Here is a 24717-nt window from a genome sequence, read left to right on the forward strand (position 1 = left end):
GAGCATAGTACCCAACAGGTAATTTTTCAACCCAGGCCTGACTCTTTCCCTCCTGTAGTAGTCCACAGAGTCTATTGTTGCCAAGTGTAGGTACATGTGTGCTCAATGTTAAGCTCCCACTTATAAGTAAGAACATGCAGTATTTTGTTTTCTGTTACTGTGTTAATTTAGGATTGTGGTCTTCAGCTCCATTCATGTTGCTGCAATGGACATAATTTCAATTTTTATGGCTGTTTTGTATTGCATGGTACATATTATCACATTTTCTTGATCCAACCTTCCATTGATAGGCACCTAAAATTGATTCCATGTATTTACTATTGCTAATACTGCAGCAATAAACATACAAATGTATGTGTCTTTTTTGGCAGAATGATTTATTCTCCTTTATGTATATACCAGTAACGGGATTGCTGGGTCGAACAGTAGCTCTGTTTTAAGTTCTTTGAGAAATCCCCAGCCTGCTTTCCACAGTGGCTGAACTAATTTACATTTCTTCCAACAGTGTATAAGTGTTCTCTTTTCTCTGTAAGTCTCACTAGCATCTGTTGTTTTTTTGACTTTTTTTAACAGCCATTCTGATTGTAGTGAGACGGAATGTCATTGTGGTTTTAAATTGCATTTATTTGATGATTAGTAATGAGCATTTAAAAATATTTGTTGATTGTATGACTTTAATAAGGAAAAATCAAATAATCCTATTAAAAATGGACAAACAACATGAATAGACACTTGTCAAAAGAAGACATACAAACATAATGTCATTGTAATTTGATTGAAATTATTATCTACATATCAACATGTAGAAAATTTAGTATCCTATGTGTAGCCCAATAATCATTAAAAGCATGCCCTAAAGAACATAACCTAATAAGACACATTTTTGAAAGGTTTGCAATAGGAGTAAATTATTATTTGTTGTGCCTTCTAATATTTTCATGACTACAATAAGGTAGTCATAAGATAAACTTTAGTTCAAATATATATCTGCCTGGTTCCAAGCTCAAAACTGAATGACTATTCTGTAATTTTAAAGTTAGTTTGACAGTATTTCAAGTCTCATTTTTTTAACCTGCTACAAAATATTGAGATTTTCTAAATACGAATTAGCTTATTTCTTATGATACCATGCTATATTTATAGCTACCCTAAAAGTGATTTTATTGACATTTAATCCAGTAGTAATTTTCTGATACGTAGCTCTGAGAAAAATATTCAATAACATCATTGAGAAAATTATAGTTAGCATTCATTGACTGCTTATGAGTATTTTGAATTCAAATACTAAAAGTCTATAAAAACATCCCTTCTCCCTAAATTTCCCTGTGAACATTACAAAACTAACAAATTGAGAGAATTTCAGTCTATAAAGTTATTGCTCATAGGACTATTTACTATACAAATAATTTATTAATACACAAAAATCATTCTAGTAATACAGACCTCCTCTACAGAGTTAAAAATATAATAATGTCATTGAGGCAAATGATACCTAAAAGATGTTAATTACTTTTATTCTGAAGAAATGAAAGATATTAATGATCTATTTTCTTAAAAGGCTAATTTTTAACTTTTTTATCTGCAAAATGGCAATTGTATGTGATCCAAATTTATAATTTTATGAGAGAATTCAACCAAACTGAGTTGAGTTCTGAGACTTGGCTCCTTGGCATTGGCTGGATTCAGATGTGTCAGAATGACGGATGTGAATTGCAGTATCTCCTACCCATAGTCACACAGCTCCAGACAATAAAATGCTAGTAATTATACCTTAACTAACTTGTCCTGAGTAGAGAGGTTCCCTGATGACTATCTAATTACTCTAAGTGGTCAAATAATTATTCTCATATAAACAATAAAAACAACTCCAAGGATAATTGCTGTTGTTTTCCTTAGCTTCACTAGCCTCTTATTGCTCTTCTTGAGGTCTTGTTCTGAAATTCTGCTTTGAACCTAACAAAGGATTGACATTTAGATAGAGGGAGAAACAAAAATGCATTCAGTTTACAGAGTGAAAGCTAAGCTGTATGGGCAGCTCCTCACATGAACAAGGCATTTCTCCTCAGAGAGGGCCTAACAGAAGCTTCTTTCTGATGTGTTTTGAAATACATTAAGCATTAAATGATGTTGACGAATATGCTAAGTTTAAATGCTCCAAGTGTTAGAATCTGTAGATTTTTATTAAGGATTACATTTACTATAAAATTCATTTTATGCATTTTGGATTTCAACTTTCATTTCATACAGTAATTCATTCTTAAATAGATTTTGTCAACTTTCAAAATTTACATCAGAGCAGGTGTTACTAGAACGAGGTCCCAAATGTCTTATTCCTAAGTTATAAAACTGACATGAAGAAAATGAAGACTTCAGACTGTTGGTTTTTAAACATGTGTGTTCCATTACATAGTTTCAGCAGAAAGTTTTATCATCTTAAAAAATAACCTGATCCAGTCACCATATTCATGGGGCCACAAGAATAAACTAAATTGAGCTGCATTTGTTGTTATTTCTCTTCTGAGTTTTTTTTTTTTTTTTTTAATTTCCAGAATCTTGTAAAACTGAGTGAATAAGTATATATTATTATAAAGTTATATTTTTATACCCAATTATTGTCCAGTGGAACACTAGGCGTTATTTTCAATCCCAGATGAAAACTCCTAACAGGTTTGCCTTTTGCATCTTGGTGTTGGAGTCACCAAGGGAAACACAACACAGTTCAGCATCGGGTAGAACAATGCTTTTCTTCCACAGAGAAGACTGGGAGCCAGATCAGCTTCAGTGGTGTGAGTTGGTTCCCGATGGCTAGTGGGTATTCCTTGGCAGCTAACTCAGAGCAATGTGCCAATATGCGCCCATTTCGTGAGGTAGGGAAAGGAATATGACCAGGACTGAGGGAGTACCTGAGAGTCACTGATGAACATGCTTAAGTAGAAAAAGGAAACACTCCCAGAATCTGAAACAGAAAGCTATTTCCACACAAGGCGATAAGCCTGGTACCTGCCATGTGGATATTTTATCTCTTGGTAAGATAGTGTTCCAGGCTCAAGGCCCATTCTTATGTAGCACCCAACAGGGGGTCAAAAGACACACAAAACTGCACATAAAACTGCCATAAGGAACCTCATAGTCTTGACTATGAGATGGATGCCTCAAACCAAAGTTTGGTTTGGATGTTCAGGCTGATATTGCCACACATGCACCAAGAGGGTATAAAAAGTTTTATTTCTCTCTTTATTGGGCTTTTGTGAAAAGCAGAGCAGACTCCCAGCAGATTCAAAAATGGTTTGAGTGAGCAGAGAAAGAAAACATGTGTGAGTTATATCTGTCTAATAGATATAACAAATGTTCTTATGCAGACTCATAAAAACATTTGTCTTTGTGGTCTGTTTTCTATTCTTTAAAAAGTTAATATAATTAATCTCAAAGAGTTTTATTTGATTCTACAATTGTCCTGCTATATCAATTTTTAAAAATAAATTCATATAAAATACACTGTAAAATGCAAAACCAATAAAAGACACTGCAATTAATTCATATTTTCCCTCTGAGACTATATATTTTCATTTAATAATAGGTAATATTGAAAAGATTGGTTAAAGAAAATAAACTATAAGAAAAATAAATTGTAATTACAGATGTTGCCTCTTAATATGAATATTCATTGTTTCAAGTATTAGTGAAAATCTTAGTTTCTTTATATGTTTCACTTATTATCCCTTTAGAGTGACAAAATATACTTATATTTCATGTAATTTGTAAAATATAATTACCTTTAAATATGTAATCAGTAATCATTTAAGTGTAACATTTTATAATATATTTAAAATATAAAATAATGACTACTTTGTTCATTCAAATCATTAGTAAACTTTGTCTGAATGTCAGCCTATGAAGTGAATGTTAAATCAAAATATTTTTCCTGCTCATAAATCTATTAACTTTCAGTTTTTAAATACACTTTGCACTCTAAACCTCAGTAAATATGGTATTTACATAATGGGTTCCCTATTTAAAAAGAGCTATGTTTATTGAAGTAAGTTATTCAATGTAACAAACATAATGTGGTGAAATCTGTTTTTGCTTGTTATTTATTTCTTTTTTAAAATATTGATTGTAAAATATCTTAGTAAAAGTAGAAGTGTTAAGGCTTATGGGATTCTCCTTTCTATAGCTAGATTTGAGACAGGTGATAATCAACATTACTGTATTCAACTATGAATGGCGATCAATAGGACATTATGCTAATTGAAATAAGCCAGACAGAGAAGGACAAATACTTCATGATTTCCCTTATATTTGAAGTATAGAAAAAGTGCAGTTGACAGAAGCAGAGAGTAGAATGGTGGTTGAAACTACGGATAGGACAGGATGGGAAAATACTAGTCAAAAGGAACAAACTTTCTGTTATAAGATGAATAAGTTCTGGGGATCTAACGTACACAACACGGTAAAAATGCTTTATTGTATATTTCAAATTGGCTCACATAGTAGATCTTAAGTATTCTCAACACACACATAAAAATTATGTGAAGTGATGGATGTATTAATCAGCTCCATTGTGGTAATCCCTTCAGGATGTATATGTATAGCAGATTATTAGGTTGTACACCTATAATGTATACAATTTGTATTTGTTAATTATACTTCAATAAAGCTGGGAGCAATTTTATAATATGGAAATTATGGACATGTTTCATTGAAATACACTCTAGAAGTTAGAGTTTCTTTGCTAAATTAAGATCCTCTTTGACAATGATGTATTTGTATTTTTTTTTACTTACATCGTATTTTTATTTTGTGGTTATTTTTAGTGAAAGTTACTTTTTTAAAAATTTAGTTTTGAGGAACATGTGTCTGCAAATTTTACAATGCAACTGAAGATGAAAAATTACCTGTGAATCTGGATGGAAAATTAAAAACAATATTAAGTATGTTTCCTTTGAATTTGTCAGGTATTCATCGCTCAGCTAATGCTTGGGTAGCATGCCAGGTACACATACGCAAATTCTTAACTTTACTGCATTACACATATAGACTCAAATGCACTTCTAGTAAAACTCCTGTGTTTCCCATTATTTTCTCCATCCTTAATCTTTGCCCCAATTATACTTCAACATTTTATTAAATTATTATCCTAATACTCTTTAGCTCCGTCTTGACAAATTCTATAACCTTTGTTTTCTTTTAGATGCTTTGGCTTCTATAAGATTCTCCTCATGCTCTAGTCCACTTTGCTCTCTCATTCTTAAAATATTCTTCTCCTTTCATATGTTCATTTACTTACTTTTCAGTTTCTAGCTTCCCATATTATGACTCCTTTTGTACTTCAATATCATCCAAAAATTATTGTTTGGTCAGATGCTCCTCTGTAACCCTGTGATTCCCTCCAGAGCCTTGACTTATTGCAACATTATAATGAATTTCTGTGTCCCTTTTTCTAAATCTAGATGACTCATTCTAAGTAACTGATAGAAATGAAGGTCCATGTCTCTATATACAGAGTACAAAACTGTAAAGAAATATGTAGAAGAATAAACTCATTATTTGCATTCTAAATCAATCCAAACAAAAAATTTTAGTCATTTCTGCCATTCATCCCCTAAATAATAATAAGAAAAAATTCATACCTTAGCTATATCTTTCTATTGATTTATTGACCATTGACTTGGGTCATGCCCCATATTTTCTTCATTTAGGCTCCACTTCCACCTCTCTCTATACCAAAACAATCTTTCTGAATTCTGCACTCACAATGAATCACAATTTATTAGACTTGCATTTCAGAGAATTTTGAGCTTCTCAATATTCTTTTCATATTCATTTCTCTACTCTTTCACAGACGCACTGCAGCCAAGTTATCTGCATTATGAACAATGTTTTGTCTTAGAAGTCTCTTTTTGTTTTTATAAAGTGACATGATTTCTTATTCTGTTATTAAAGCCTACTGATCAAGTTCTTTAATAAACCCATCACATATTTTCACCATGTAATCTATAGGCACTTTTTCTGCAGTGTTGACATCATCCTTCATCATCCACTTGTGGCATCAGGCCAACACTCAAAATGCTTTGAATTTTGCAGCATTTCAAATGTCAGATTTTCAAATTAGGGATGATCTACCTGTCCTGTACAAGCGCTCTTTCTTTATCTTACATAGGACTTAATTCAACTGTTTTTTGTATGTGTGGAAGGGAAAAATGTAAAGGAGGCTGCTGGAAAGAAAATTCTTGTTAAACTCAATGTGTCTGTTATGAAAAAGGCTAGTCCCCACCCCAACTGTCATACCTGATTAGGAATTGCCCACTTTACTGATTATTGTATTACTCTGTTCCTCACCAACCCACCCCCTCATCTGCCCTGCCTTCTGTCACATACTTCTTCAAATTTGTTAAGATATAATTAGGTCTTTTTTAAAAAAAATATGGACAAATAGATCCCCAAAAAAGATAGAATCAGATGATTAGGTTGTTTTTGTTTTTCACTTATTTATATTATTATTTGTATATTTATATGTTATATATTTATAAATATAAATATTTAATATAAATATTTATATTAATTTAATTTTGACATCAATATATTATATTTATATAAGTTAATATTAAGTTTATATTAAAATTAATTTAATATTAAATATTAATATTAAATTCAATGTTAATATTAATATAATAATTTAATATTCATAAATAATTATATATTTATATTTTATACATTATTATTCATATTTTAACCTTGCTAAATACTATTTTGGCTACATAGGGTAAAAACTAATCTAACTGCATAATGGTAGACAGCATTTCAGCTTCCCTAATTTATTCTTATACTTTGATTTCATACATATTTTTTCTTTCACCTTGTTTTATCTATCCTTCTATCAGTCCATGCTATCTAACCCCTACTTATGATTTATCAGTTGTTGTGTCAGGTATCACCTAGGTGATAGTGTTGTTTCTTTTCTTTCTCAGATTGACTCACATTAGGCACAGAGTGGACTCATGGAAATGAATAAAGTGTGGATGCTTCAGTATAAAGTTGGGTCCCCTTTAAAAATTTCACTTATTTCTCCTAAGCCAGCTTAACTCAAATATGTCACTCCTACAATAATTGTAAAACTCATGAGCATCACCAAGGAATGTATGTTACTTTTATTAAAAGCTAAGCAATAATACTAAATGTAGATTTACTGATTTCTTCTGTAATTCTCATTACAATATAGTCTTGCATTGACCAAAAAGAAAAAAAAAAGGGGGGGGGGGCTATTTAGAGACTAAGATCTCAATGAGGATTGGCACTGTCCTGGAATCTATTCTTTTTTTTTTTTTTTTTTTTTTGTAATTTAATCTCTGCTCTAAGCAATGTTTCAATGCTGAGACTCAAAAAGATAAATAGGAGTTATCCTGGTGGGGACGTTTCTTTAAAGGCATTCCAGGGATACTGAACATCTTTACTGCAAATTCTCAACTAGGCTAAAATCTGCTTCCCCTAGACTAACACAAAATTCTTCCTTCTGCTTCACCTTTTTCTTACCCTTTTAGCCTTGTACAGAGTAGTACTCTTTTAAAAATGTAAATCACATCCTTTTATTTCCCTGCTTAAACCCTTCAATGGCTTTCATTGCTATTAAAATAAAATCCACACTTTTTTCCGTGATCAATAAGGCTGACTAATATCATTCTGCCTAATTCTCTGAGTTCACTCCTTATTATTGCCACTCTAACTCAGTGTCACTCAGTCCCTCTGACATGCTTTTTTAGTCCCTCATTAAAGTCAAGCCTTTTGTAGCTTTCAGGACTTTTTATATCAGTTCTCACTTCACACAGTTCTTCACATACTTGACTTACTCTAATCTCTCACCACACAGGTCACATCTCTAGAGAGGCCTTTCATTTTTCAAATACAAAAGGAAATCCAATTAAGCTTACACAGGCACATATACACATACAGTATTAGTTTTTTTCATAACTAAATACCCAAAAGGAAGAGTAGCATTTGATCCAATTGTCCATTCACAACACCAAAATGATGGTTTCTTTTTTCTTCCCCGCTCAGGCTTTTTGTATGCTCAATTCATCCTATGTCAATATCCATGCATCTCACCTGAGAGTTTTTAGCAAGGTCTTTATGCTTCAATGTATTTATCCAATTTGAAAGAGTAATATACTGCAATTAGCTTTTTTGAAATTATATGGAAGAAACTTTCTTTTTTGAAAATATATGGAAGCAACTTTCCCAGGAAACCTTCAAAGAACTTGCTATTGTGTCTCACCTTAAAGCAATCACTGTTTTCCAGGGAATGAAGGAGGGTGCAGAGCTTGATCCAATAATATTCCCTGCCCCAGAGCTTGGAGTTAGGGAAGGTCAAAAGCTTTAAGAGAGCAAGAAACCCTTAATGAGTTGGAGGGAGACTTGGCAACCTGACTGAGAATAGTGAATAGGAGAAGGAATGGAGCAGGATACAGAAAATCAGCAGACATCCACTCTATTCTTCTTGTTGACGTCCTATTTTACTGCTCTGTGTATTAGTTATCTCACTAAGAGGATGGTAAGTGCCTTTTTAAACCCTTGTATATTGCAGCAACTAAGTCACGTACACAATGATTTTGCTGAGTGAATAAATAAATGATGGAGTTATAAAATGGTATAATATATGGAGAAATGCAGTGAGCTCAAGAGATAAAGCCAAAATATAAGCAGGGGCATATCATGAAGCACCTGTATACTCTATGATTATAGGTTCGGTTATGTCACAACAAAAAATGATGCAAACACTCAATATCTTAAAGCAAGAAAAGTTTATTTATGCTCATACTCTCTATGCACAATGGATGCTCAGAGCTCTGTATACTGTTTTAATCAGGAGCCCATGCTGATGGCGGCTTATTGTCATCTGTTTCTCCCACTATTGCATCATGAGGAAGATTAATGGGGAGTCTTTCACTGACTCTTGGTTTCTGTAAATAAATGATGATGTCACCTCTGATAGCATTTTATTAGCTAAAACTAGACACATCTAGCTTCAATTGGGAAGCAAAAAAATACCATTAACTATGTGTCTGAAACATTTGTTTCAAAACAGCATATTTAAGGGTCTTTTATCAAATATAAAGGGCATATGTGTGTAAGAGAAATTGGAAAAAAATAGGAAGGGTATATGATCAAGCACTAATAACAATTTCAAATTAGTTCATAATTTGGGGGGACACACTATGGTTTATTTTCATGTAAGGTTGAAAATCAAACATTATCATATATTTAAATTAACTCAATGCTTATAAGAAAAGACAGAGAGTATACAAGCAAACTATATTGAGGAAAATAAAGCTGAAGTGTTGGCCAATTTAAAAATATTTATTTAGGGCATACCACTATAAAACATTGAGTAAAAAACTGTTGAGCCAAGACCTGAATCCATATTTCTCTTACATCAAAATAAATGTCCTTCTCTTTATACTGTTTCGGTCTGAAATAAAAGCAAGCAAACAAATAAACAAACAAAAACTACCAAACTTTTTACTCCCGACTGACAATGTTCTCTTCTATTTGGAGAGTTATCTATTAGCATAACATTCCCAGTCCCATTTGTCCTCCCATTTACTTTTAATCTGAGTAGAAACTTGATTTACGTTACTGGTAAATTTCAAAAAGAAAATGAATGTACTTAACTCAGTTTTTTCTTTCTTCTTCTTCTTCTTTTTTTTTTTTTTTTTTTTTCTTCAAGATTTGACTTCCTAGACAGAAGGTCCATTGGAGGCTGCTTCTCCAGGTCATAAATTGTGTGAGTGCTGACTCTCAGCTTAGGAAAACTGTGTTGCTTAGCAGGACATGTGACTAGGTCAGAAGTCTCAATTTCTGGTGTTCAATGTAAGGAAACCCATTGTCACAACGGGCCGTAATTTCATTGTTATTCATCAAACACCTAAATGATAAAATTAATATGTAAATCTGAATGTGCCTCATTCCTTACATCTGTTTCTCAGTTGGTTCAGGACTTAGGCAGAAAAACAAGCATGTCATATTCGATGCTCAATCAAATAACAGCAAAACATAAACAAAGAATAAATATGTGATAGTTACTTAGAGAAAGGTTAAATGAAGCTTTTTGTGGAGTTTCCATATAGACATGACTTTCAAACTGAAACCTGTAAAAATAGTAATATGTGGTAGGTAGAAGAAAGTCATAGGTAGAAAGCCGTTTCCAAGTGTAAAAGTTTATAAATCCAAATTGTATCTGTAATTTAGTCTATCTGATAAAACTTTTATTAAGGTAAATAAATGAGGGATTCAAGTTCCAAATATGAAGTATGTTGATGATGTTGCTTGCTCCACAATCCTAAACAATTCTCAGTCATTCTTTAAGACAGATCATAGTTCTTCTTCTCTATAGACTTTTCTAATTTATCAAATAATAAAATATAGTTATTTTCCAAATATCTTCACAACTTCTTATATTTCATATTTTTATCCTTGTTCTGTTTTTACTGAATTGTTATTTAAATACTTCACTTCTCATATAATTCTTCAGTTGTTTAAATTTTATCACATTAGCTAGATTAATCTTTTCATGGAAACTTCACTAAGGATTATAAATCTTTGTATTCTCACAATATCTTGAACTGCCTCTGAGATTTAGTGCATTACTTAATTATCTACTGTTGTTTTTATCTTTTAATGTGCACATAGCAGAAATTCAATTGTAATGAAAAATAAGGCAAATAATATCTTATATTTTAGCTTTATTCTCAGCTAAATAATCTGATCAGAAAATGGACTGTGTGGTATACAGTGGGAAATGTACACTCATAGAAAAAGAGTAAAATGAATAAGAAAGTTGAGAGTATAGAATTTTTATGAGACAATCAGTCAATCATCCAATCAGTCAATCAATAAATATTTATCCATAGACTACTCATGTGGCACGCCTCATGCTGAGTACGAGATCCTGGGAAAATCTGACATGCTCTCTGTCTTCATGAACTCAGAGTGTAAAGAGAAATAGATAAAAAGAAAAAGTAATGACAATACATTTGATGGACTGTTGTGACAATATATTTACTGAATTTTTTTATTCTTTATGAAGAAGTCTATAGATCAGATACAGAAGTCTTACACACGTTTTTTGTTTTTTGTTTTTTGTTTTCCAGCAAAGAAAGTGATAAGAATGGAGTTTATTGTGTTAGTGTGGCAGTGGATGTATTAATATATGTATGGGGTAAACTGGAAGTTTGAAATTTAACAGACTTTCCTAAATCCCAAACTGAATTCACACAGTAAGTAGTTCAGATATTGGAGACACAACCTTTCACCAAAAAGAAAGGCAATATGACCACGGTGAGGCAAAGTCAAGCAAAACAAGGATATATCTTTCCATACAGCAGATAACTTGGATGTGCACCAAGATTGGCAGTATTCTCTTGTCTTCAGGTAGAGCCTTCATTATTTTACTATCATTGGCCACTATATGTCTGTACAAGAAAATTACAGTGCAGTGAAACTTTATGTGGAGAACAAGGATTTTAGAATGTAAGAACAAAAACAGATGTAAACTGTATTTTCATTAATAAATCATTTAAGTAATTTTAATGTGTCCTCATAGAAGTCAACTTAATTGATCAATGTTCAAATATTTTTTTAAAAAAGCAAGAATTAATATATAATTAAACAATTGTTCTATATTAATCACATTTGAAAATTTTCAACTATAGCTAGGAATTACCTTCAATTAGGGGCAGCTAAGGAAAGAAAATGAAAAGTGGGTCAGAGAACCAACAAATATGGAGATGTATAATGCAGTATGCATGGTAATGATTTGAGAGTTGTGTAAGATAAACTGATATTCCAAGTTTATAAATTCAGTTGGAGAAGATATGAGTAATTTGAGCAGGGAAATTTTGTCTAAAAGTGTTTTATTCTTGTTTGTTGAAATGACATGCATGTGTTAAGATACAACAAAAGAATTCTGACAACAAATGTATAATTTTTCACATACATTTTTGGATATAATGTATATATCTTTCCACACATATATTCAGAAGAAATAGATAAAATAGATGAAAAAATAAAATAGATAGCAAATATACTTAAATAAGAATGGATCATTACCTTATGGTTTAAGCTTCTGACATAGAATCTTTTAGGAAATTTTTCTTATGAGAAAACTTATGAGGCAAGTTATATCCCTATATTTGCACTAATATCTTATTAATCCATCCAAATAATTATTATTTTAAAACTTTTGTACACACCAAAATACTTTTCCAATATGCATCATTTTTCATAGTATAATAAAATTATCCTACATATTAGAATTGATACAACCAACTTTTAACCTTCCTGATAATATTTGAACTTAATAAAATACTTTGAAATGGTTTGATTTTCTCCACAAATCATTTGGGTGTGGAAAAAAATAAATGATTACATTAATCTATTACTCTATTTCTCTGTGGAACAGAGACTGGATAACTGGAAAAGCTGTTTCTGAATCCTGGCTTGCTAACTGAGTATGCTCATATCAGTTATTGGCAGCACCTGTCATCTGCCTTGTGTTCTTAGATGCAATATAAATCTTTTTACCTAATGATATCATCTCTATGAGAGTACAGGAAATGCCATATTGGGTTATACATGTGATCCTTCTAATCCTAAGTTTGTTTTGATAGGTATTTCTAGGGCTGCCTTATGGAAAGATATGCCTTATAACACATGACATTAAGCAATACCAATTAAAGATACGTTGAACACATCTCAACAACAGCACGTGTTTATTTCTACCCCATACCTACATCCTACTATTATGGTTGTAACAGAATAAAAGGAGATTAATAATGTCAGGGTCAAACTGAGGTCCGAAGGAAGTCAGTGGGTGAGTGGTGGGTAGCTGGAAAAACACTGAAGGAATTGTGGACAGTTTCTACATGGCTTTACTCTTTTTCTGGGTGTGAGTAAGCCTGGGTATGAGCAAGCCCAGGCACAAGCCATATGTGCAGCATTAGCAGGGTAACATTGCTTTTATACACACCCTGTTTACCCACCATTTATACACAATAATGACTGAGCCAAGCATTAGCTTATGTGGGTGATCACCTAATGTGCCTCAAGTGGTGTGGTTTACAAAATGAGGGGAGGTGTGCACCTGAGTTCCAAACTCACTGAGTCATGCTGGACTGAAAGTTTCCCTCGACTTATTCTTGACCACAGCATATCCATTTCCCTAACACCCCACCCCTTAGGCCAAGGGAGACATAGGCCTTGGACATATAGGTCTGACATATAGGCCTTATACATATGTTCTGGGCATACAGGCCACAGACACAAAGGTCAGACATATAGGCCCTGAACATTAAGCCAGGTTTTTATTTCACTACCTTGAGTAATGTTGGGGCAGGCTGCAACCAGTTACCGTTCAGCCACATACCTGGTCAGAGGAGGTCATCCTTCTTCTTATAGTTCTTGCCACATGGCCTGGCCCCACATGGGTTGGTGATCAAACTAGTCACTTTTTTAAATTCTAGGTAGTTCATCACAAGGTTTAGCCTCAATAAACTGCACAGCTATCAGTGCAGATTATCATAGGTGTCATCTCCTTGATTATCATTATTCATATTGCTCTGAGTTCAGCCCATTGACTACTTTGTCCACAACCAGTATCAAACCATATGTTGTCAGTAATAGGCTGGACTGTGACAGCAGTCCAAGCAACAGCAGTACCCTGGTTAGACCCATCTGCATACCATGCCCATCAGGAATGGGGCAGGGAGTGCCTCAGGCATATCCCGCATTAGGACTACAGGTCCCAAGACTTCCTGCAACTCTGCTGCTAAGGGGATTGTGTTCAGTGTACACCACTGCTCCAAGTAGGTACCCTACTTTGCTGAAGTGAATGCCTGCACCATCCCAGTCTGGATGATCATTACCCATAAATGCACCCATCCAGCTGTCGGGTAAGTTTTCCACATGATAACTGCAGCCTGTCCTGTCCTCTCACAAGCCCAAAGAGCAGCACATACAGCTGCTAGCTGTTTCTCTGTCAAGGAATACTGGAGTTCAGCTCCCTTCCATAGTTGGCACCAAAAGCCAACTGGCATCCTCAAGCAGTCTGTGTGCTGCCACAGGCCCCAACCAAAACCATCTGTGGTCACATGCACATACAACTCAAATGAGCGCCCTGGTCGACTACCCATAGAGCTTGTGCCTGCTGAATAGCCCACTTGACTGCCAGAAAGGTGGTCTCAGCTGCACCATCCCAATCTCAGGCAAACTAGCATTGCTGATTCTAAATCTGAAAGCAAATCAGAGGTTAACATAATATTATCAACAAGATCATGACATATGGTGGGTCTATTCGTATAGCCATGTGGCAACACTCTGAAAGTCCATTCTTGCTCTCTCATGAAGGCAAACAGTTCCTGACTCTCCAGAAAAAAACAAACAAAAATAAAGTTGCATTAGCCACGTCCACCGCATAGTGGTACTGTCCCAATTCTGTCATCAAGAGGTCCATCAATTCCACGGTAAATGGCACAGCTACCACGTCGTGTAAAACGTCCACATCCAGAATATATCTGTGCTGGTGTCTCCCAGCACCAGCACTTGCTGTGCATTGGTGGGAGACCAGTGGATTGCTAATTTCACACGTGGCCTCCGCTTCTCTGGTGTCCCCACAAAGCCGGGTACCCAGGTCAGTTGCCTCATCAAACAGAAAAAGACTTTAGTCCCCTGCCTGGCTGTAGCACATAGTCTTTGAGCTGGAGCCCCTGGGTGGGACTAGGTCACACAGCAATGTATTTCTTCCCTTGGGCATTTTCTGGAATTGCTGCTCTGTAGACAACTGTCTCTAGATAGTTAAGAGTACTTCACTGGGCTGCTTATTGATTATCTCTCAGTGAACCCCAGCCAAAATCAAATCTATCCACATACGTGAGCATGTTATTCATTGGCACACCCTCTTCTCTTGTGGGGGATCCCCTTCTTTATGGCACAGACCCCCTCATTCCCACCTACAGCTTCCAGGCCTGCATACACAGCAGCCTCTAATTCCTTTTTCAAGCTCTGTAGCTGAGCTTCTAGGTGCCCCGCCTGCGTCTGGAGATCCCCATTCACGGAAGTTTCTAACTTCTTTTCTGAGCTGTGGGACCTGTAATAGGACCCCCAGGCACCCCACATATGCCTGGAGGGCCCTTACCTGGACTGCATCTCACAGGGACTGGGTGTGTGCTTCTCTTAGCACAGTCAAAAGTGGCCATCCAACTCTACTGGCAAAGGCTCATTCCTTTTCACTGCTCTGTGCTTCCAGCTGCTTCAGTGCTTTCTCCATGCTTGTGGGTAACCCATTCACCACCGCCCAGGTTTCCACCAGGGCCTATCAGAGCACCTAAGCTGCCAGCAGGTACCACAACTCATGTTGCGGCCACATGGCCAACCCGGAATCAGTGGGGACCAAAGGCTCACTCACTCTGGGATCCTATTCGTTACGCCAATTGTCAGTTTCTAACTGAGGCCCAAAGGGTGGGTGAGTGGCAGGTAGGTGGGAAAACACTTGAGGAATCAAAAACAGTTTAGACATGGGTTTATTCTCTTTCTGAGTGCAAGCCTGGGCATGACCTGTATGTACAGTGTTAGCAGGGTCATTATACCTTTTACAGAAAATAGTGGGTCTGAGCCAAGCACAAGCTCATGTGTGTGATCACATAATGTGCCTCACGTGGCATAGTTACACAATGAGTGGAGTTGAGTGTCTGTGTTCCAAACTTGCAGAGTCACGCTGGACCGGATGTCTGCCTTGGCCTATTCTTGACCACAGCACATCCATTTTCCTTACAAATAGACTGGGCAAAAAGAATTTAAAAGTGATCACAGCTAATGATGAATGCCAAATTATTCTTTAAAGTGGTCTGTGAATGAATGAATGACAGTTGACTTACAATTAAAGCTTCTTTTTTCTTGTAATAGCCTACAATAGAGAAATACAACAAATATGCACACACCCTTGTGCTACAAAATTCAAGAATGCCTTTAAAAGTGTGTAACTGAAAGGGAGTAAATAGAGGAGAATTAGTAGAAGAATTATTGAAAACAAATTTGGATCTCAAATTTATGTTCTGTCTAACTCAAACAGCCTAGTGATTGCCTATTCTGCGGTGACAGAAGATAAGTTTATTGTTAGTGAAATCTCAACAGGAGAAATTTCAAACTTTTGGAAAATATTTCCTGATAAAAGAGATAAAGAAAATGTCTTGAGTCCTAATACTGAAGGGTGAGATCCAGTCCTCCTTTTTTTATTAGCTTTTACAATGCTGACTTTCAGACTCAAACCCATTTGGTAATAAGAGATAATTTCTTCTGTTAAAAAAAAAAAAAAAAAAAAAAAAAGAGTAAACCTGAGAAGTATGTATTTCCAACTCTGGTATTTGAGAATCCTTCACTGAATTCTCGTTAGATCACTTTATTATGACACACCAGTTGACAAAACCTGAATAAGCAGACAAAGTTTCACCCGTGTGTAAGAAAAACTGTTCAAGGTTAACTGAGAATTTTAAAAGATCGTACAAAATAACAGGGACAAAAATACACATAAATGAATGAATATATAGCAAAGAAATACATAGAGCAAAAGAAAAGGAAATATATATGTAATATAAATAATATTGTCAAATATAAGAAACATTACTTTCCCCATTAGCCAAGAACGTCTTTAAAAAGCAATGCTGAAGATCACTAATCATCAGAGAAATGTGAATTAAAACCATGATGAGATATCTTCTCACACATCAGAATGGCTATTATTGAAAAGTCACAGAAATAACAGATTTTGGCATAGATATGAAGTAAAGTTAACATTTATACATATTTGGTAAGAATATAAATTAATTCAAACTCTATGAAAAATAGTATGAAGCTTCCTCAAAGAACTAAAAGTGCATCTACAATTTGATCCAGCAATCTGGCTACTGGATATCTACCCAAAGGAAAAGAGTTCATCATATTAAAAAGATACCTGCACACATATAAAAATGTGAAAAAAAAGAAAAGATGTTATAACTAATAAATGAGTTTAAAAATTAAAGAAGATACCAAGTCAGTGCATATAAATCAATTATATCTTTATATCTACACACACACACACACACACACACACACATGATGGAATACTGCTCAGCCAAAATAAAAGAATAAAATAATGCCTTTTGCAGCAACTTGGATGGAGCTGGAGGCCATTATTCTAGGTGAAGTCACTCAGGAATGAAAAATCTAATACCACGTGTTCTCACTGACAAGTAGGTGCTAAGCTTTGAGTACACAAAAGCATACACAGTGGTATAATAGACATTGAAGACTCACAGTGGAGAAAAGGAGGGAGAGTGAGGGATACAAAGAACATATTGAGTACAATGTACAACATTCAGGTGACAGGTGCATTAAAACCCTAGACATCACCACTGTGCAATTAATCCATGTAACCCAAAACAACATATACCCCTAAAGAAAAGCAATTGAAATAAAAATTGAATTTAACTACATGTTAGAAAAGAAATTAAACATCGTAATATAGAAAATAGTAGAAAACCAGTTTTGAAGATGCTGGGAGGCAAAATATTGAAATAATATAATGTCCAAATAAAATAAGCAGAAGAAATAAAAAAACAAGAATAAAATAACGTTTTGAAGAAGACCCCAACAGTGTAACAACATAAGTTAAAAGGATCCACAAAATAGCATACTATGGTAAAATTTTGAGAGCATTGGGCCTAAAAAGGAATAAACGATTGTGTCATTCTAGATTTCCACATTACAGTTGCTGTACTATAAATAAGATCCTCGAAAATTATATCCATTGTCTACATATACTCATTGGTCCTCTGTGATTTGTAATCTTAGATGTTTCAGGAGTCATAAGAGGTTTCTACCGGAAATTATCTAGTATGTAGTAGAAATTAATTATTACACTACACCTCAAGATTAGCTTTGGTTGCTGTTTAGGTAAAATGCTCCACTCACTATATTTTGTTGGTCTAGATTTTCTTCCTGAATGTTCTCATTCACTCTCATACTACCACAATGTAATAGTGATGCTCAAAGTATATTTTTAACTGTCAGCTCATTCCCCAGTTTAAAATCTCCTTTTACTGAACATCTAATTAAGATTAACTCATTTGTACTTCAGAACCTCTATGTCTAATATAGTACTCTGCCTTGTCTGAATTACTGTATTATTGAGGGGGAGGAACTCCAGTTGTCTCATCAATACTGTTCTCTCCTTCCTAATAACAAACTCTTATATTTGCGGCAATGTGTCAAGCTAAAATACTACATTTCACAGACTCCCATGTTGTGAGACATGATCATTAAATTTATTTCTGCTTGATAACTATAGGCTGATTTTTTTTGCATTAGATTACTGGTAATGCTTCTTAAAAATGGCGACAGGTAGCTGAGACACATTATTTTGTTCTTTTTTCTTCACTTCCTGCCTAAAATATGTGTTTGATATGGATAACATGAACAGTTGTATGCCTACGGAAGAAACTGCGTCTAGTTGAAAACTTTCTCACAAGGGAAGCTCCAAGCCCAGAATATTTCATTGGTGAATTATATCAACTTTTTAAGAATGAAGCAATATCAATTCTACTGAATTTTTCTAAAACGCAGATGAATGAATATTGCCCAACTCACTTTATAAGGCCACAATGAATTTAATAAAACAAATGAAAACTATCAAAAGAAAAGAAAAAAATAGATACAAGCATCTTCAAAACATAATAGCAAATCACATTAAGTAACATATAAAATAAATAATACAGCATTACCAAGAGGAGTCTATCCTCAAAATGCAAGGCTGGTTCAACATTCAAAAATCAATCACTTTAATTCACCATATTAACAGAATGAAGAGAAGAAATTGTATAGTCTTATAATTCAGATGTATAAAAGGCACTGACAATATTCAAAATTTACTAGTGATAAACTACAAAACACTAAGGAATAGGATCAAAATAGACCTAAATAAATTGAGAGGCAGAAGACTAAATATTTTGATGACTACTCTTTCTAAATTGTTTTATAGATCCAATATATTCCTAATAAAAATCATCATGGGCTTTTATTCTTAGATATTGATAAGCTGATTCCAAAGTTAGTAAATAGGGAAAAATATTCTGCTAAAGAACAAAAATTAAAAACTCATATTATTTGATTTCAAGGCATACTACAAAATTACAATGATTTCCAGGAGAGTATAACTGTGGCAAAATGAAAAACACGGAGATTGATTAAACAACAGCATGGAAAAAGACTAAAACAAACATGATCAACAGATTTTTTTACGAAAGCACAAAGATATTTCTGTGGAGAATGGAAAGTCTTTCCAAGAAATCGTGTGGGAACAATTGGCTGTCCACATGAAAAACAACTTCAAACGACACCTGATACCTGATACAAATATTAACACATAATGAAACATAGACCCGAAAGAAAAATCTAAAGTTATAAAACCGCCAGAAGAAATCATAAGATAATAATTCTGTGAACTTTTTTAGGCAATATTTTTCTTTGATAAAACATTCAAACACAATCTGTAAAAGAAAAAAATAAATTGTATTTTGTTAAATTTTATGACTTTCTTCTGTGAAAGGCAACATAAAGATAACTCAAATACAAACCACAAAATATGATAAATTATTTGCATATCATAATTCTGTCAAAATACTTTATTCTTAATATATATAAATATTATTAAATATTTATTACATTATTTAAAACTCCAGAACAGCACAAACAGTCAATTAAGAATAGCCAAGGCCGGGCGCGGTGGCTCATGCCTGTAATCCCAGCACTTTCAGAGGCCGAGATAGGCGGATTATGAGGTCAGGAGATCAAGACTACCCTGGCCAACATGGGGACACCTGTCTCTACTAAAAATACAAAAATTAACTGCTCATGGTATTGCATGCCTGTACTCCAGCTACTCGGGAGGTTGAGGCAGGAGAATCACTTGAACCAGGGAGTCGGAGGTTGCAGTGAGCAGAGATCACGCCACCACTGCACTGCACTCCGGCCTGGTGATACAGTGAGACTCAGTTAAAAAAAAAAAAAAAAAAAAAAAGGATGGGGGAAATTTGTTTCACAAAAGGTGATACATAGAGGATAAGTAAGCATATGAAAATATACTCAATATCATTTGCTACTAGGAAAACAGCAATTAAAACTATAAGGAGGTACCATTATGGAGTTAAATTTTTAAAAAACAAAAAACTTATATTGCTGGTGGAAATGCAAAATACTACCGTCACTTTTAAAGGTAGTCGGAAGTTTCTTACACAGTTGAAAATATACTTACTGTATGATTATGAGAACCAGTAGGAGAGACATATACACACACACACACACACATATATATATATATATATATACACACACAGAGAGAGAGAGAGAGGGAGACAAAGAGAGAGAGATACACACACACACACAGAGTTAACAGAAATTGGCTCGATCAATTATGGAGTGCAAGAAGTTCCAAGATCTTCCATTAGCAACCTAGTAAACTGGGAAAGCCAGTGGTATAATTCTGTTGCTGTCCATAGGCCTGAAAACCAGGGGAGCTGATGTTCAAGGGTGGGAGATTGATTTCCCAGCTAAAAGAGAGTGCAAATTTGCCTTCCTGCACTATTTTTTTTCACTGTTTGGCTCTCCATGGATTGGATAATGTCCACTGCATTAATGTAGGCAATCTTCTTTATTTAGTCTACTGATTCAAATGCTAATCTCTTCCAGAAACACTCTCACAGACACACCCAGAAATAATGTTGTACCAGCTGTCTGGGCATCCCTTAGCTCGTTAAGGTTGACATCTAACTGGGAGATACCCAGAAATCTCCATCCTTAATACAAAATAAATAAAAATGTATAATTGCAAAAGATCAGTACATTCGTATTTACTAACTTTATCTCATCATTCATAAATTTATTCATAATTATCCCAAACTAGATATGCCCTAGATGTCTTTAAGTTGGTGCCTAGATAAACAACCTATGGTACATCCATAAAATAGACTAATAGTCATCAATAAACACGCATTCTACTATTACCTATGTGTGTGTGTATGTGTATGTTGTGTGTTTGTGTGTGTGTGTATGTGTGTGTGTGAATACAGGTAAATAAGCAGATGGATTAGTCATGAATATGAATTTCAGATAAGTCCAAAGATTGGAACATAAATAAATCCTTGTAAGATTTTGTGGTGTAGGGATGATGTATTATAAAGAGAAGCACAAAGGAATATTTAGGAGGTGATTTAACAGCTTTTTATACTGAATGTGGTACTGAATACACAATTCTATGCAGTTTTTAAAACCTAAAGTGCCATGAAATAGTACATTTTACTATGTATGAATGTAAAAAAATAGATAGAATGTACATGAACCCGAAATAAATTTCAAACCATAGCAACTAAACATGAGTATATTAACCAAACTGAAAGGGATTGAGATTAAAATGGCTAACCTGTTTTTGAAGAAGTATATTTTGAATACATAATGTAAAATTAAGGACAAAAAACTTAAATACTATATAGATGTATGAGTTAGCAGTACTCAAAATAATGTATATGTATACCAGGGTGTGGTATCACTCAAGAAATTGCTGCCTAGTCCAAATGTCCTGGAGTTTCTCAAAGTTTGTATTTGTTAGTTTCATTCCTTAAGATTTTAGATTTTATTCTCTAATGAATTTATATTTGATTTTTGTATATGGTGAGAGATAAATATCTAGTTCTATTGTTCTACATGTGGATAGTCAGTTTTCCTAGCACCACTTATTGAAGAGACTGTTGTTTCCTCAATGTATGTTCTTGGTGACTTTGTCAAAAATGGGTTCACTATACATGCATGGATTTATTTATCTGTTCCCTATTCTTTGTCGTTGGTCTATGTGCTTATTTTTATGCCCATATGATACTGTGTTGGTTATCATAGCTTTGTAGTGTAACTTGAAGTCTGGTATTGTGATTCCTTTAGTTTTGTTCTTTTTTTCCAAGATAGATTTGGCTATTCTGGGTCATTTCTGGTTCCATATAAATTTTAGGATTTTTTAAAATTCTGTGAATAATGTCATTGGTATTTTGATAAAAATTTTGAATATGTAGATTGTTTTATTAGCATGGAAATTTTAATTACCTTGATTATTCAAATTCATGAAAATGGAATATCTTTCCATTTCTTTTGTCTTATTCAATTTATTTGATCAAAGTTCTATAATTTTCACTGTAGAAACCTTTCACTTCTTCGGTTAAGTTTATTTTTAGGTATTTCATTTTATTTGTAGTGGTTGTAAATGAAATAACGTTCTTGATTTCTTTTTCAGATTGTGCAGTTGGCATATAAAAATGCTACTGATTTTCATATGTTGATTTTGTGTCCTGTAACTTTACTGAATTTGTGGTCAGTTCTAATAATTTTTGGCAGAATCTTTAGGTTTTCCAAATATAAAGCCATATGATTTGCAAACAAGGATGACTTGACTTCTTATTTTCCAATTTGCATGCCCTTTATTTCTTTCTCTTGTCTGATTTCTCTAACTAGATATTCCAGTACTTTGTTACATAACACTGGTAAAAATTGGCATCCTTGTTGTGTTCATGAACTTAGATAAAAAGCTTTCAGTATTTGCCTGCTCAGTATGATATTAGTTGTGAATCTGTCATTTAAGACTTTTATTGTGTTGAAGTATGTTCCCTCCACACCCATTGTTGACGGTTATTATTATAAAGAGATGTTGAATTTTATTAAATGCTTCTATGACATGAAGTGAAATGACATTTTTTCCTTCATTCTTTTGCTATGATGTATTGTATTGATTAATTTGCATATTTTGAAACATCCTTGCATCACTGGGATAAATCCAACTTGGCCATGGTGAATGATCTTTGCAATATGTTGTTTAATTCAGTTTGGTAATATATTGTTGAGGAATTTTACATCAATGTTCATTAGGTATCATCTTCTGCAGTTTTTTTTTTTTTTTTTTAATGTATCTTCATCTTGTTTTGGTGCCAAGATAATACTGTCCATGTAGAATGAATTTGGAAGTATTTGGTCCTCCTCTATTTTTTCAGAATAGTTTGAGTAGGATTGGTATTAGTTCTTTAAATGTTTGGTAATATTCAACAGTGAAGTCATCGGGTCCTGAGCTTTTCTTCGCTGGAAGGTTTTTATTATTACTTCAGTCCCATTACTTGTTATTGCTCTATTCTGGTTTTGGATTTTTACTTGGTTCAATTTAGGAAGGTTGTATATATCTAGGAATTTATCAATTTCTTCTAGGTTTTCCAATATATTGATATATAGTTGCTCATCACAGTCTCTAATGGTACTTTTATTTCTGCAGTATCAGTTGTAATGTCTCTTTTTTCATATACAATTTTACTGAGTCTTCTCTTTTTTGTTTAATTCATCTGCCTAGCTTGTCAACTTTGTTTCTTTTAGAAAAAAATCAGCTTCTCATTTTGATGATTTTCTGTATTTTCAAATTTTATTTATTTCTGCTCTGATCTTTATTATAGTATTTCTTTTCTTCTATTAATACTGGATTTTATTTGTTCCTGCCTTTCCAGTTTTTCAAGCTGCATCATTAACTTTTTTTTATTTGAAGGTTTTTTCTTTTTTTTTTTTTAACGTAGGCACATTTTTATAAACTTTACTTAGTACTGCTTTCACTGTATATCACAGGTTTTGATATGGTGTGCTTTCATTTTCATTTGTTTCAAGATATATTTAAGTTTTCTTCTTAATTTTTTTATTGACCAATGCACTGGGCATTCACGATCTTTAATTTTCATTTGTCTGTATAGTTTCCAAAATTCCTCTTATTTTTGAACTCTAGTATTCCATTGTGGTCAGAGAAGATCCTTGATATTACTTCTTTTTTTTTTTTTTGGAAAATTTTCAGACTTTTTTTTGCCATAACATATGATGTATTCTTGAGAATTGTTCATGTGCTGAGGAGAAAATGTGTATTCTTCAGTCTTTGGATGAAATATTCGCTAAATATCAATTAGTTTCATTTAGTCTACAATTCAGATTAACTTTGATGTTTCTTTGTTGATTTTCTGTCTGAATGATCTTTCCAATGTTGTAAGTGTTGTAGTCTTCAAATATTATTGTATTGGCATCTCTCTCTCTCTTTACTTTTAATAATATTTGCTTTATATATGTGGGTTCTCCAGTTTCGGATCTATATATATTTACAATTGTTATATTCTCTTGCTTGATTGACCTCTTTATCATTATACAATGATCTTCTTTGCCTCTTTTTATAGTTTTTGTCTTGGAGTTTATTTTTTCTGACACAAATTGAGTTTCTCCTCCTCTTTTTTGTTTTCCATTTTCATGGAATATTTTTTTTTCCATTCCTTTATTTCAGTATATGTTTGTCTTTACAGGTAAAGTATGTTTCTTGTAGGCAACAGGTTGTTTGGTCTTGTGCTTTTTTAAACTTTTTTATTTTTCATCCATTCAGCCCCTCTATGTCTTTTGAATGGAGAATTGAGTCCATTTAGGAGTCCATTTACATTTATCTGTATTATTGATAAGTAAGGAATTACTCCTTTTATTTTGTTATTTGTTTTCCGGTTGTTTTGTGGTCTTCTCTTCCTTCCTTTTTATCTTCCTGTTTGTGAAGGTGATTTTCTCTGATAGCATGTTTTATTGAATTTTATTTGCATT

This window comes from Piliocolobus tephrosceles, chromosome 5 (assembly GCF_002776525.5).
Source record: "Piliocolobus tephrosceles isolate RC106 chromosome 5, ASM277652v3, whole genome shotgun sequence".
NCBI lineage: Eukaryota > Metazoa > Chordata > Mammalia > Primates > Cercopithecidae > Piliocolobus > Piliocolobus tephrosceles.